The sequence below is a fragment of the Podarcis gaigeae genome (assembly GCF_964106915.1).
Source record: "Podarcis gaigeae genome assembly, chromosome: 7".
NCBI lineage: Eukaryota > Metazoa > Chordata > Lepidosauria > Squamata > Lacertidae > Podarcis > Podarcis gaigeae.
This window is the reverse complement of record NC_139683.1, coordinates 64,868,472-64,874,381: the sequence shown is the minus strand read 5'-3', so window position 1 is coordinate 64,874,381 and position 5,910 is coordinate 64,868,472. Positions and strand designations below refer to the sequence as shown.

General features: G+C 49.3%; 1 long non-coding RNA gene across 1 annotated transcript; it reads right to left on the bottom strand.

Annotated features, from left to right (window-relative positions):
* Positions 1-445: 445 nt before the first annotated feature.
* On the bottom strand, positions 446-3,506 carry LOC310849442. Its single transcript, XR_014566910.1, has 5 exons — positions 2,326-3,506; positions 1,909-2,196; positions 1,563-1,667; positions 1,181-1,232; positions 446-979 (listed from the first exon to the last, which is right to left on the bottom strand). It is a non-coding gene; the product is annotated as an uncharacterized lncRNA (long non-coding RNA).
* Between the last annotated feature and the right edge of the window lie 2,404 nt (positions 3,507-5,910).

The following is a 5,910-nucleotide window of genomic DNA, read 5'->3' as shown; positions in this document are numbered from 1 at the left end:
GCATAAGCTCTCACAGGCAAGAGCCTATGTGATCTGATGAAATGGTTTAAACAGATGCAGACTCTGGGCATTGTTTCCTCTCCCACTTTTGACCAAATACCTCTCCCATTTTCTAAGAGAACATGGGAATACAGGAACACTGCAATTTGCCTAATACGCAATCAGGCCGCTGGTCCATTGACAGGCACCAGCTATGCAGAATTTCAGATGGGGGTCTCCTCCAGCCCTACCAGGAGATGCTGAGGATTGGACCTTGGACCTTCTGCATACAATGTATGTGCTCTACCCACTGAGCAACAGTCCTTTCCTTGTAGGGGTCTTAGTGGACCACAAGCTTAACATGAGTCAACCTGAGAGTGATGCAGCAGCAAAAAATGCTAATGCTGTTTTCGGCTGCAGCAACAGAAAAGTGTCCAGATCAACAGAAGACAATAACATAATGAAATTCAAAACAGTGACAATTTATTGCATCTTTAATCAAAATCCATTAAAAACTATTTAAGTAATGCAAGAAAATCAATCAGCTTGATCCAGTGACACCAGAGAGAGCCATTTTCAAATAACTCAAGGGCTGTCACATGGAAGATGTAGCAAGCTTTCTTTCTCCTGATCTGGACGGTAGGACTTGAACCAATGGCTTCAGGATACAACAAAGGAGATTCTGACTAAACATTGTTCAACAGAGGAATGGACTCCCCTGGAAGGTGATGGACGCTCCTTCCTTGCAGGATTTAAAGCAGAGATTAGATGACCATCTGTCATGGATCCTTCCTTCCTTCCTTCCTTCCTTCCTTCCTTCCTTCCTTCCTTCCTTCCTTCCTTCCATCTCAGTCCATATTTCATGGCTGGTTAAATCATCTGTCCCCCTCCTGATTCTCGGTGCCTCTTCTTCTGCCAGTCTTTGGCCAATTGGGACGTCCAAATAGAGCCAGCAATTCCTTCAGGGAGGAAAATCATAATTAGTCAATGATGAGGTCATCTGGATAGGAGAGAATGAAAAAGAGAGTCCTCTTCGCTTTTTGTAGCTGGAGTCAGTCTGGGTGCTGCCCTCCCAGGCCAGGTGGGAAAGGCCTGCCAGGCAGAGAACAGGTCCTGCAGGACCCCCAGCAGAAATACCTGGGGGGTGTCATGGGCAAACAAGGGTCAAGGGATTTCGCTGTCCCCAACGTGTGGGGCTTACCTTCTTTCAGATTTTGCTGGAAGCAGGCCAGCTCCAGCCAAATTACTTTGTTCTGCAGAGGAAAGAAAAATCTGGGTCAGATGACACTACGAACCCCACCCTGGATTTGTGCAAGAGAGCACAGAAGCAGCCCCATGTTAGGCAGGACGGGTCTCCCTATGGCTTGGGCCCAATCCCTTGCCCCCAGAGAACCTCCCTGGGCCCTGCAGCCTCCTGGGCAGAGGTAGAAGGGCAGCACCAGGAATGGAGGCAAAAAAAGAAAGCCTCTGGCCTCATCCTGGCACACACCGCATATTTTGCATCAAATGTCGCTGGGGGGGTGTGTGCTCTTGAGGGGATGGAAGCAACCAAAGAAATGAATACAAGAAGGCAAGATACTTACTCTGAGGGGGGGGAATCTTCATGAAATGGCCAGCAGCAGAGAAATATTGCTGGCCGCTAGTTTCCTTTCCACCTCACTTCCCCAAAAGACGTAATATCAGAGGTCCTGTGGGAGGAAAGAGTGTCTCAGTGTCAGGATCCAGTCTGGGCCAAAGTGGCCCTCTGCTGCCCCCGTCACAGAGTCCCTGGCACTCCCAAACCATGAGGGTTGCCAGTTTTGGTCTTGGGCCAAATTGGGGGCTAAACTGGACAGGGGACTCCATGTCCCAGAAATGGGACAGTTTGTTGGGTAAAGGACAGTGAGGGGGCAACCCTAAAACCACTCCTGATGCCATCAGGACACTTACAGTGAGCAGCTGGAGGAGGGTGCCAGCATTGGGGGCTTCCAAAAGGAGACCCCCCCAGCAAGCTCTGGAAGTGCCTCTTCAGTTCCCGCAGGAAAAGAGAGAAGAGAGGTTGAGTGCTGGGTGAAATCTTGCAAGGGTGTGAGAAGAAAAAAGAGCTGTGCAAAGGGAAGTCAAAGCAGAGGACATACCTCTTTGTCGTCCTCCTTTTCTGCACCCCCAAGAACAGCCTCCATTGTCCTATGCAGGATAGCACCGACCATATCGTAGCTGAAATGGGGTCTCATGAAGCTGGAGAGAGAAAGCGAAGGGGTTAGATGTTGCCTCCTCCCTTGCCCCCTTCTCCCTCCTGCCTGCTCTTGCCCACCCGAAGCTCCCCCTGGAGTTCTGCCCCCCATCCACCCCAAAGACCCCACTCACCTCAGCTGGAGGAGGGCCTCCAAGACCAGGGCCAGGCTCAGGAGTTATCCCTGAAGCACTCCAAGTGGGCAAAGATGTGTTGGAAGAGAGCAGAGGAGGAAAGTCAGCTCCTTCTGAGGGTCTCCGGAGGATGGCTCCAACCCTAAATGCCTGGCTTGTCTTCTCAGGACAGCCCAGCCCTTCCTGGAGAGGGAGGAGACCCCTAGGAGGGTCCTCCAAGCATCAGGGTGTCCCAGAAGAGGAGCAGAACATGAGGAAGGTAGTGGAGTCTTCCTTGGAGCCAGAAAGACCCTCAAGAAGGGGGAGAAGGCCGATGTCATAGGGCAGCTGGAGAGATGCAAAATGGAGCCAGGCAGACATGTAGTAGTTGGAGGACTGGACTAGGAGGACCTGGGAGAGCAGGGCTCGAATCCCCACTCAGCCATGAAGCTCCCTGGTGGGCATTGGGCCAGCCTAGCCTACTTTGCAGGGCTGCTGTGAAGATAACAATTGGTGGCAGGGAGAACCATGAAGGCCATCTTGAGCTCCTGGGAGGAAAGTGGGCTAGGAATGTGCTAGTAAATGTAAATGATGAGAGGGGAGAGAAAAGGGGAAGGCGGAGAAAGAGTATGGAGGAATTTAGCTCTCTGGAGAAGACTGGCCGGGTCGACTTCCAGAGAGCCAAGGCTGTGCAGGGGACCCCAGGACTCACATCCGGCCCCCAGGAGGTCAAAATAAAGCAAAGGAATGCTACTTACAGTCTGCAGATTTTGTTCATGAAAAATTCCCACCCTCCTCTCTAAACTAGCTAACTATCTAAAATGCCCACCCAAGCCTAACTCTGACCCCAACCCCAACCCTGAGCCTAAACCTAATCCCCGTCCTAACCCTACACTTACCCCTAACTACTCCTCTATGCACAAAATATATACAAAATGTGCACAAATGTGCACAAAATAAAAATGTGAAATAAAAAATGTGAAAGTAAAGAACAAAAAATAAAATAAAAAAGTAAAATAAAAGTGTTAAAATAAAAAGTGAAATGATAAATAAAATAAAAATAAATAAAATCAAATGAATCAAATAAAAGTAATAAATCAAATAAAAATAACAATAACAATCAATTGAACACCTCTTCTTATCATCTCCAACCACCAGCAGCTCCTCTCTCTACTACTCAACTCGACTCACTACTAACCCACAATGGCCACCTGCAAGTTGGTGGCTTTTAAGGGAGAAGCAAGAGATGTCACAAAGGAGGGCAGGTCCTTGTCACCATGGCAACCCCCCCACCTGGCCCTGGCCCCTCCTGAGAGGTGATGCTCCACTGTCAGAACTTGGAGGCACCTGCTGTTCCGCCTGCAGCTGAGCTGTATCTTCTCTCGGCAGATTCACGCCGGCATTTCACATCCTTCTTCCTGCAGCCCCATTTCCAAAGGGAGACCATCCCCACATCCTTCAAGGCAGGCTAGGGATCTTCATAGCGCAGGATTGGACCATCTGCTTTGCATGCAGGTCTTTTGTCCTGGGAGGCATCTCCAGGTAGGGGGGCTGGGAATGCCCCCCCCCCATCCGAAACCCTGGAGAGCTGCTGCCAGTCAGTGCAGGCTAGTTGAAGAAGGATATTGAGCAGCAGGAAGGTGAGCAGAGGAGGGCGACCAGGATGTTGAAGAGTCTGGAAACCAAGCCTGATGAGGAACAGTTGAGGCAGTTGGAAACCAAGCCTCATGAGGAATGGTTGAGGCGGTTGGAAACCAAGCCTCATGAGGAATGGTTGAGGCAGTTGGAAACCAAGCCTCATGAGGAATGGTTGAGGCAGCTGGGTATGTTTAGCCTGGGGAAGAGGAGACTGAGAGAAGAGCCATCTTCCAATAACTGAGGGCTGCAAGAGGGAGCAAGTTTGTTTTCTGCTGCTTCAGAGGGGAGAGCAGGAGAGGAGATTTAGACTAAACATTAGGAAGAACTTTCTGATGGTAAGACTCTCTAGGACAGTGGTGGACTCTCCTTCCTTGGAGGCTTTTAAGCAGAGGTTGGATGCCAATCTGCGAGGGATTCAGCTGCAATTTGGGGAGCGCATAGGGCCTACTTTACAGGGTTGCTGTAACCACACAGGGTTGCTGAGCATCCAAAAGTGCCTTCCATTTCATTGTGGGGAACAGCTGCAGCACATCAGGAAGCGTCCCTCAACTTCCATTTCTTCTCTCTCCTGCAGCCAAAGGAGCCGGGCTGGATTACCAAATAGGCAGAGTAGGCCTGTGGGCCCCACACTTTTTAGGGGTCCCATCACAATGGATCAAAATAATATTGATTTGATCTTGAAAGAAAACAACAATCAAGCTTTCTTGATTCAATGTTATTCCAGCTTGCTCACGAGGCCTGCCCCCCGCCCAGATTTTGACTGCCAAGAGGCCTCCACAGGGTTTAATCCAGCACTGCCCCATGAACAGCCCAGTATACCTGAAGGAGCGTCTCCACCCCCATCGTTCAGCTCCACCCCCTCTCACTGAGGTCCAGCTCCGACAAGTGATCAGCTTGTTGCTGAGTCTTACTATTAAAGATTCCTTCCTGGTAAAATCCCTCCTAATCCCTCTTCAAAAAAAATAAACACAAGAATATGATTAACGTTAATATAAAAGTAGTTTACTCACAGATTCATTCAGGTTCACCGACCTATCCCTGAAGGCAGGCTTAGGTTACATAACAACTAGAACTATTCCATAAAGAAGTTAGTCCCAAGTGACTGCGACTAAGCAGTCACTTCTCCAAACACACAGCAACATACAAAATGGAGAACACACACTGATCAGAACATGGAGGCAATGTGCTTCTCCATGCTAGTACAACAGACCACACCCTCTTCAAGTCACATGCAGTGGAAGTCTGTCCCAACTCAGGAGGAAAGAAGAAGTCTTCTGAGTGGTACAAAACACCCCCTAACATGTCCACTGTAGGAATGTTGTACCTGACTGCAGTTTTACATCCCACAAAATGTACGTTTCCCTGTTTTGCCGCATCCTGGTATATTATAGGTTGCTTCCATATAGGTGTTTATTGTTGGATTAGAACTACTCTCGCATACACTCCCATGACATCAGCATCAAAATGCTATGCTGTGTTTCATTCCTTTTATATTCAGTCACAGTTTTCACAGAAAATCAGGTAAGTTAAAAAAAACAAAACCAGACCTGCTGCCAATGCCCCATTTGCATTTTCTGAATGGCCAGTTTGCAATATTAAGTCCTCAGCTGGAAGCACCCATAGAGATTTCAGTTGCCACACAACTGGGGTGGGGATAGGGCAGGATGCAATAATGTTGTGCATTTCAAATGTTTGTACATAGCACTAGCAAAGGTGCAAGATCCTGCTGGTGGGTAAATATGTATTGGAAGGTATAGGCTTGAGGGTTTCCTATAGGCATCTAGCTGGCCACTGTAAGAACAGGATTCTGCTCTAGACGGGATTCAGCAGGGCTCTTCTCAATGGCGTAGCTAGCTGCTTGGGTGCCAGGTGTGGCGCACACGTCCTTCAGCCGGGGGCATAGCGAGCCGCCCATGGGGGCAGGGTGCGCTGCGTGGAGCCTCTCTGCTGCACCCCCCCCCAGCTGTA